The sequence below is a fragment of the Dicentrarchus labrax genome, unplaced genomic scaffold, assembly GCF_905237075.1.
Source record: "Dicentrarchus labrax unplaced genomic scaffold, dlabrax2021, whole genome shotgun sequence".
Lineage (NCBI taxonomy): Eukaryota > Metazoa > Chordata > Actinopteri > Moronidae > Dicentrarchus > Dicentrarchus labrax.
The window spans coordinates 6942974-6950934 of record NW_026136716.1 but is presented as its reverse complement, the minus strand read 5'-3'; the positions used below and the strand labels follow the sequence as shown (position 1 = coordinate 6950934).

The window sequence follows — 7961 nt, the reverse complement described above, 5'->3', positions numbered from 1 at the left end:
AAAGACATGTTTTAAAGAGTAGAGATCTGCAATTTGGTGAACTAGTTGTGCAGGATTTTATTAAAACCAACCTATAAGCACACATTTGTTTCACTTTCTGATACGAGCCAATTCTGAAATATTTGTTTTGTTCTGGCGTGTGTGTTCAATAAAACGTGGTAAACCACTTCAGAGAAGAAGTGAAAAACCCTACAGGCCTCGTCTTCTGAAATTGCTCTCATCAGAATGTAAATGTTTATATTGGCCCGGCGAAAACTGAGGTTTTCGTCCCATCTGTTACACAATAGATTAGCATTCCGATGTAGTTCGGAACCTCGCAGGATGTAGGCGGGAATAACTGATGTGGGAGTGGAGGGAATGTCAGCTGTGAGCTAGAGCGCCCCCGCCATCCCGGAAAAACAAATCGATGGACAAGAGAGGTGATCGTTGGATGATATTTCCCCCTAAAGCCTGCTTTAAGGTTGCAGGTAAGCGCAGAAAAACTGGATTTCTCCAGTTTTTAGAACATTGCATTGATAATTAATTCAGTCCAACAAAAGCAGCTGAATGAAGCCTTCAGTGCGGGATGTGTAAAATGAAACTTGCTTTATTCCTGCAGCCAAAATATTCACCAGTGAGAGCCAACTGAGTGAATCCCAACTCAATATCCCCTTTGTTTTTATTTGATTAAGAGGGAGTATTTCTCCACACTGCAGCTTGTTATGAACATTATCTGGCCCTCTGCTCCGGAGAGAAATTTGAGACAAAATAGCAGAGGATTAACATGAGAAACAGAGAGAGAAAGTTGGGTGAGGAGGAGGCGTAGAGAAAAAGAGGGCTTGCCACAATTCCAAAGAATCCTCCTCTCCTGCTTCACCCACCCTCCCCCAGCTTCTCCTTCTCAGAGGTCAGAGGAGGGTTGCTTCCCAGAAACTGGCCCACCCTCGATCGCTCTCTTTCCATAACAAATCTTCCCAAACACAAGAGCACTCGTAGCCCGAGAAGCTACAAAACATTGAGCCTGATAGCGTTGGATGGGTTCATACAGGCTGTATGTGAGGAGTGAGATGTGTCGTCTGCTGTCTGCAGTGTTTCTCAGTCTGTGTGAGGTCCCCTCAGCCTTTTGTCATCTTAACATAAAACCCACTGTGAGATTTGCTTTTGTTGCTTTCCTGAGTTGAAGCCCTGAGCATGACTCAACTGTATTTTTCCATTATGCATTATGCTGCTAGATTGTGACTGACTTTGTGTAATTAGTTTCTTTAAAGGTCCAGTGTGTAACATTTAGGAGGATCTACTGGCAGAAATGTAACATAATATTCATAGGTTTTCACCTAAATATAGGAATTGTTGTGTATTTGTTACCTTAGAATGAGATGGTTTTTTTTATCTAGAGACAGGTTGTACATGTTTCTACAGTAGCCCTGAATAGACAAACCAAACACTGGTTGTAGATAGGGCCTTTCCCGTTTTCTGTGGCCACTGTAATTGCACCTACACAGCCTGTTCTCACTCCCAGGTCATCAAATAGAGACGCAAGGGGTGTTGAGTTACTTGCAACTTGACTGGTAGATGCCACTAAATCCTACAGACTGGTCTTTTAACGACACACATTTTGGTGCTAGAGGCTTGGTGATGTTGGGACTACATGCAGAGGTGGTGAACTGTTGTAGCTGAGGAACTAATTGCTAACGTGCTAGTAAGCGAGGAACATGCCAGCGCTAGTCATTCATTACAGTTATTTCCTCTGTACTGTTTATTCCCTCTGGCATTTTGTTCTCATGATTGTACATCCTTTCTAAAAAAATAATTAAACCTATCTAGCGAGCTTAATAACTGACAGTTATCTTGGTTGGTAATGAGACGATAAGTTCACACAGTAGATTCAGAAGAAGATGTATATAGAGGTGTATTCATTCCTCTTTTGTGGAGTGGTTTATATTCCCACAGAGGAATGTTAAAGAGTGAAAGCGGATGGTGCAACAGAGCATCCTCCATTTTGGACTGTCTGGCTTCCTATTCCCTCAGGTTGACACAAAGACTTGAATTTACTTCAAGCAAATCTACTGATCACAGTTTTTCATCTTTTTTTTTACACAAAGCAATGTGATCATCCAGCAAGGTGCTGCTTTGTAACATAAACGTGTTGTAATAGTCTCATATTACAAACTGAGCAGTGTTTTGGTGTCTGCTCTGATGAGCTACTCTGTTACTCAAGCTGAACTTCTTGGAAGAACTTTTTGAACGCCCAGCAGGCCAATTTCAGTTGCATTCTGGCACTAGAAGACCAAATGTGATTTTTTCTGGCCCAGATATGACTTCTGGATTTGGATAATATTTTTGTGAGTAGATTTAGAAATAGCTTCTAGTGACTGATGCAAAAGAACTGGACACGTAAGCAGTGTGCCTGTCTGTGATTTGCACGGTTCAGATACTAAATGTGCAGATGCACGTACTTTATTCATCTGTATCTTGATTTTTCTGATAATCCACTGTGGGAAGGTTAGGTTCCTACCAAACTCTTGCTGTACCTGAACCGTTCCAGCCTGTGGGCAAAACTAGGGTTGTTGAATAATGCTGCTTGAAGTAATTACCTGCCATGTTCAGTTAAGTAGTTAAGATTGTAAGACCTAAACCAAACAAAGTGGTTTTATCAGTTTAACATAGCATGGAAAAAACTAAGTGAATCCAGAGTGTATACGCTGCCTTTGAAGTCATGTTCGTCTTACTAAAGGAAACAGTTCAGTAAGAGTGTTGACATTGTGACAATGAGTGGAGACAAATGAGAGCGGTTTTAAACAGCTTCGAGCTAAATAGGCAAAGTCAATCTCAAAAGGTACAACAGAGTCTTTAAGCTGGAGGATGAATATACAACCGTTTCAACAGATTCATGTCACATTTACATTCCTCCAAGTTAACAGGGTGATGAGATTAGATAACTCAAACCTCAAGTTTGCCTACAATGCAGTCTCTTTCAGCTCATCAGCATCTGATATGGAAACAATAGGCTAATGTTAGCGACTGGCAGCTTCTCGCATTCCTGCATCCACCAGACAGGTCGCCCCATGCACAACCCGTAGCCATTAGAAGCTAATCAATTTGCACAGTGACGGGAACAGCGCTGCTAAATGGAATCTCTCTTTTGCACATCTATGTCATATCAGGGCTCGGGCTGGGCTCGGCAGCAGGAGCGCTTGGTTGCCAGAGGGTTGAAATGGTTGGATTGCAAGGCCGGGCTCGGTGCCGATAAATGGGACAACTGGTGCTTCTAGCTACAGTGAGGCCGCATGTCGGGAAAGCTCTCTGCACAGTGACGACTTGCTTTCCCCCCCATTGCTTTCAATAGAAGGACATGCTTGTGCACGTTCCTGACAGCAGCAAGAGCTTAGGATGAGCTTAGTTAGCATAAGAGAACAATGTTTGAAATGCAAATTGACTGGCAGCCAAACCTGGCCTTAAAGCTAAAGGTTAAGTCTCCAATTTTATTTAAATAATGAACTGGCTGTGCTGAGTTTTTCCAAGTGATACCTAGTGTTAACTGAACTGCTAAGCGAACCAAATCAAAAAGTATATTAACTGGCACTGACCTCCCCAGCATCCACCAGACTGCCAAAGGAAACACACACAAACACTCACACACACACTAATCCACCCTGACAAGATGCTGATCAGATAGAGCAGAGTGTTGCCACATACTTCAGATAGATATGCAGGTCCTGTCAGACTCATGTTTGTGTGAGTGAGTCCTCAGGCTGGATCTTATATAACTCCTGACAGGCAGAGACAGACAGTCGCAGAGATGGGGTTTGATGTACCTCAGGGCTGTACAATCCATCCTTTCTGATTCCTGCTTGTCAGAGCTGAGGTTGACAGAGCTTACCTATATTTTAAGCATTTGTCTGACACTTTCACCCACATGTATGCTGAGTTGGCAGGCAGGGGTCCCAGCAAGGACACAGACGTGCTAAGAAAAACGTCCAACTCAAGAGGAGCTGTCATTTTACTGCTTTATTGACAAAGAGGTAACGTTACTGGAGTTAAAATTGACACATTAAAGGAGTAGTCATATTAGGAGATGAGCTGAAGGATAGATAGAAGTTTTTGGTTTCCATAGTCAATTTTCCTGTTCATGGCCACTGCACAGGGGGGGAATTTTAGTACCACTCATCCTTTTAAATTTTATTAAGACTTAAAGTTGTGCATAATTAAGGGAACGGCCCCTGAGCTGTAGAATCACTTCCACGTTTTAGAAGTAAAGTACATACAGTTCTGCTTTGAGTCTCTGCAAGTCTCAAGAGTCAATCAAGAAGTTTATAATCTGGGGAACCACAGTATTTATTTAGTATTATTTATAGATCCTCTTCCCTGTTTTAAATAGACAGTCTACAATTAACTATAAATGAAAGTGCTGAAGGCCCACTATTAGATCTGCTTATTGAAACAGGCGACAAACTTCACCCTGCAATTCAGGTCTGTGATGTTGATACAAACATATTATCTCATAGCCAAATATCAGTTTTACACCATTTTGAACAACTCCCACAAAGCTTTTTTTAAAATCTTAAAGTAAAACTGGTTAGACACACGTTCCAAGTCATGGTTGAGTACAGTATGTGCTGCATTGTGATGGAGATTCAACACCTCACAAATAAGCTTCTTAGTGACACTTTTTTTTCTCATTCTGCAGGTTTGCACCACTATTGAATTTGACTGAAGGTTGTAATCTGTAAATAAAGCAGCTATACACGAGTGGGAGTGGACGAACCTCTGAGGAATTGAAAACTTGTGGTGAAAATGCGAGAGAAAAGGTCACCGGGAAAGAGGATCTCCTCACACACAAAAGGAGAGCAACCTGTTTTCATGGGAACTGGAGCAGCGGTGGGGATGTTCTGTTTTGTTTGCAGGGCCTAGGGTGCATTGTCAAAACCACTGTGTAAACTTCCTCCAAATCTTAAATGATACTGCGATCTGGTCGACATTTAAACATAATCACAGCTGGGTAAAAAGCAAAGAAGGTGCCATTTTAGGATGGTTCTTGAGATCAGATTTTGGTGATTTCCATGCCTTCAACTGCTTTAAAACCTGATTAAAAAAACCCCCTGAAAAATCCACGGACACCAATGACAAGTTTTTTTCTTTCCTGAAAGAAATATGTGTTTATGTTCCCAACTAAAGCGACTTCCCCTGTGTTATGAAAATGTTGATCCGGGATTACAGCTCATCTCTGTTGGGCCATATCAGCGGCCACCGGCAGTCATTTTAATAAACATACAAAGGAAGCGACGGAGAATTAACTTCACCACATGAACAGATTGCAGACTTAAATAAGACTCTCCTCCATTTATCAACACTGCGTTGCCATGGAAATGCTTGCCGGGGCCAAAAGTGAGCAGATGGCCCGAGAAATCGATGGCTGCGACTCAAACTAGCTGATCCGCTGATTTGCTTCAGACTCGGGGGGAGAGAGTTTGGACTCGCTCTCAGCTTGTGTGAGGGTGTTTGTGTGTGTGTGTATTTTTGCATTGTAAGATATGGGGCAAACATGCACAGACCTGCCACTATCACGCAGTACAAGGGCTTGTTATCTCTCTCTCTCTCTCTCTGACAAGTCAGACATTCCCAGTAGTGTAAAGAGTGGGTGTGACATGCCTGCTAGCAAATGCAGGTGAGCTGAATTAAGAATTTGTGGTTGCTAAGAAATCAGTGGATATAGGCCTGCTTACTTGTTAAAAACTGTAATATTATTTTTAGTTTCAACAAGCACAAAACCATTTAACTAACCTGTGCTGACGTTAGACGTTGCTTAGTGATTTCAGAACTGTGTGACTCTGTACATTACTTCGTGTTGTGATTTTATTGGGCTGAAAGTTGCCAGTTAACAGGTTCACAGACCCAGGATGTGGTTGGAAGGAGAGTACAGGTGATAAGAACAAGGAGGTACTGAGATGAAACATTATCCTGTTGTACCCAAACAAAAAAGAGAATGGAGATCTTAACGTATACCGTGCTGTTGATCCACTTCGGTCAACTGCTGTCATGGGAAATTAAGCTGAGACACTGTTTTCACAAACATACATGTGAAAAAGTTGTTTGAAAAATGGAAAAAAAGCAAACCAATCCAATAAGAACATTTTTTGAATGCATTTTAACATCCATGCTCTTATATAATCTTATATAATCTGCTCTCAACACCACCATTAAAATGCTTTTTTCCCCTGTTCTGTTTATTATTTCACTAATACTGTGGGGCTTTTATTTTGGAAGCTGCTGCACAAATAAAGATTAATCTCATTGTTTTTCTCTTTGTTTTCCTGTTACAGCCCTGCCACTGTATTAATGTGATTATTAATATCAATAGACACAGAAAAAACAGTCAGTCAGACAGACAGTCTGTCCTTAATGCAACTTTCCAATATTACCCATAATCCACCGGGATGCATCTGTGGAGACCTGTCCAGTTGTCATGCTCAGAAGCAGCCAATCAGACCTCATCTTATGTAATCCCTGCATTCATCATCTAGCGGCACCGTGGAGGCAGGCAAATTGTGGAGGAGTGGTTCGCATGTGGGAGCGCACACACACATACACACACACACACATACACACACACACACACACACACACACATAATTCGACCATCATTTTATCTTTGAATCAACCTTTAACTAGACATTGCCCATCAAGACACATTTCATTCTCTTTTATTTTGTCTGTGAGTCTTTTGGCCCTTTTAAACACACACACACACACACACACACACACACACACACTACACACACACACACACACACACACACACACACACAAACCCAGTCCACTCAGACCAGCCATAATTGCGAACATTCCTCTTCCCCGAGCCAAACGTCTCCTGTTGTGCATTCCTCAGACATTAGACCAAGCCGCTGCAGCAGATGGGAATTACTGTAACCGCTTCTGCTTCACTTATGTCATCACACACATTGTATGTGAATTAAGAGTGACGTATAAATCTCTGGATGTTTGGGATGTTATGAATGACGACTGTGTTTTGTTGGCTATGTGAAGCACTGGGCATGTGCACTATGGTGGAAAGTAACACTTCTGCTTATTATACAGCAGGGGGATTATGGCAGTAAAATTGTTTAATAGATTCTTCTGGCCACAGAGAATTTGAAGCCCATTTTCCAGCATGCTCTCACTCCCCAGTATAAATCTCAGAATAGGCCTATGTTTACATGCTATCAGCAGAGAGACAGCTAGCATGTGGCTGATTTTCCTATTTCTAAATACCATTTACCTTCATTTTCATTTGTGGCTTTAAACTGTGTCACATTTTTTGTGGCTGCACTGTAGATTCTTGGGATGTGTAACTTATATATGTTCAGCTGAATCCTCTGGCCCCTCCCTAACCATGATGAAATAGGTAAGGGAATTTGCAGAATTTGTGGGTTTAATTATGCTTTAAGAAAAGTTTTATGTACTACAAGACTTCAGCAAAATTCACCTAGCTTCAACTTGACTCTTGGAAATGGTCCTAATGGCACAACGGCAGGAAGTAGCGTTTAAAACTGCAATGTGCAACATTTTATCTTGAGATAGGAAGTGTACTGTCATTCTTGCCTTCGACTGATAATGGTCCAGTTAACTGTCTGTTAATGCGATTCCCATAGCTAAAGAGAAAGTTTTTCATCTTGTAGCATCATCCCCTTCCCCTCCTACCTCCCCTGAGCGCCTTTCTGCCCGTTGTTCTTTTTTTCTGTCGCTCACTGTACAGTATTAACACACCCGTGGCGGGAAAAGCCAGGCGTGCCATTGTCTGATTGGGGGGCACCGTTAGCTGCGGACAACAGCCGACCAATAAGAGGACCCCCTGCTGCGACAGCTGTCGTGCTGTTTCACTGATCTGTGGGCATTCCTGCTCATTAGCAGCCTTTGTTGTTCATTCTGTGTGTGTGTGTGTGTGTGTGTGTGTGTGTGTGTGTGTGTGTGTGTGTGTGGCGCAT

General features: G+C 42.2%; 1 long non-coding RNA gene across 2 annotated transcripts; it reads left to right on the top strand.

The window, feature by feature from the left end:
- Positions 1–382: 382 nt before the first annotated feature.
- LOC127378427 (uncharacterized) lies at positions 383–6275 on the top strand. Of its 2 annotated transcripts, none has more exons than XR_007888047.1 (2): positions 383–467; positions 4667–6275. It is a non-coding gene; the product is annotated as an uncharacterized LOC127378427 (long non-coding RNA). The 2 variants fall into 2 exon arrangements; XR_007888046.1 differs by lacking the exon at positions 383–467 and adding an exon at positions 3416–4001.
- The last annotated feature ends 1686 nt before the right edge of the window (positions 6276–7961 follow it).